Raw genomic sequence first — 1,371 nt, 5'->3', positions numbered from 1 at the left:
TGGGTCAGTCACGGAGGGCACTCCTTGGGGCTGTGTCTGGGCAGAGAGGGACCCTGGGGTCCCAGCCACCCTGGGCAGCCACTGGACCCCATGCCACAGCTTCCCTTGGCTGCTGTGAAGGCCCCCGCGGGGCGGGTCACTGGCCTGGCCTGGGCGCGGGTTGCGTCCCTAGGGTAGAACTTTGCATTTCCTGTCATTCCCCCCAAAGCCAAAGCCAGTCCTGAAGGCAGGCGTTGGACCCTCCAGGTGGCGGAGAAGTGACTGGCAGCTTTCAGGAGGGCAAGTCCCCCCACAGTCCCCACTAGGACCCCTGTGGGATGGGAAGGGAGCAGCCCCCTGCAGAGGGCGGTGGAGCCTGGAGCTGAAGGGCCCAGGGAGGAGGTGGACAGGTAAGGCCCGCAGCCGGAGGGAGATCTCGGGCCATGAGTGACCGTGGGGCCCGGGGGCCGGGCACATGCCAGGTTGGGAGGGGCTGCTGTCCTATGCTGAGAACCTGGCCCCCAAGCAGCGGTGGCTTTGGGAGACCCCCAGCCAGCACTGGGGGTGCTGTCCGGGAGGAAAGCACCCAGCTACGCCCACATGTGGTGGGTGACGAGGCAGAACAGTGTCCCCCAAACCGTGTCCACATGGACCTCAGAAGGGAACCTCACACGGAAGGAGAGTCAGCGGGGCGAGGTCAGAGGGACTGGAGTGGTCCTCAGTCCTGCGACAGGTGTTCTCGAAAGAGCAGGGAAACTCGGACGTGACACAGGGTGGGGTGGGGCGGCCCTGCGATGAGCGGAGGCTGGGAGGCTGGGAGCCTGGGATCAGGAGGGAGCAGGGCGGGTGGGCTCCCCGCTAGAGCCTTGGGCAGGACCTTTCACTTCAGGCTTCTGGCCTCCAGGGCTGTGAGAGGCTCCCCCAGCTCTGCTCAGCCCCCTGGTTTGCTGGGAACTGGCTGGGCGGCCCCAGACGCAAGTGCAGCAGCACATGGAGGGGGCAGGGAGGACGGCCCGCGAAGATGCTGGGGTCCGGGCCTGGCTCCTGGGCGGGGGTTGGCGGGGTCCAGGCCTTCTGGGGTCCTGCTCGCGGTGTCGACTGTAACCGCCCTGGAGACGCGGGGAGGACACCCCTGGGCGGGACCCCCGGGGCTGAAGGGGCTACCATGTCCCTCAGAGGAGGACCCAGATGCCAGAGAAGCAGGTGCCAAGGGTGGCGCCCGGGGGTGGCGGGGGCTCCTCAGGGTTTGCCGCACGTGCACCTGCCGCTCTGGAGCGGTGGGAGGTGGCGGGAGCGGCCCGGCTGGTGGTCCCTGGCCCAGAGCCTGCTCACCCAGGACGCTGCGGAGGCAGGATGTCCTCTAGAGAAGGCTACTCCAGAAGTCAAAATAGC

The sequence above is a fragment of the Bison bison genome, unplaced genomic scaffold (genome assembly GCF_000754665.1).
Source record: "Bison bison bison isolate TAMUID 2011002044 unplaced genomic scaffold, Bison_UMD1.0 scf7180017845683, whole genome shotgun sequence".
In the NCBI taxonomy this organism is placed as follows: Eukaryota; Metazoa; Chordata; class Mammalia; order Artiodactyla; family Bovidae; genus Bison; species Bison bison.
Note: the sequence above shows the minus strand (reverse complement) of the source record.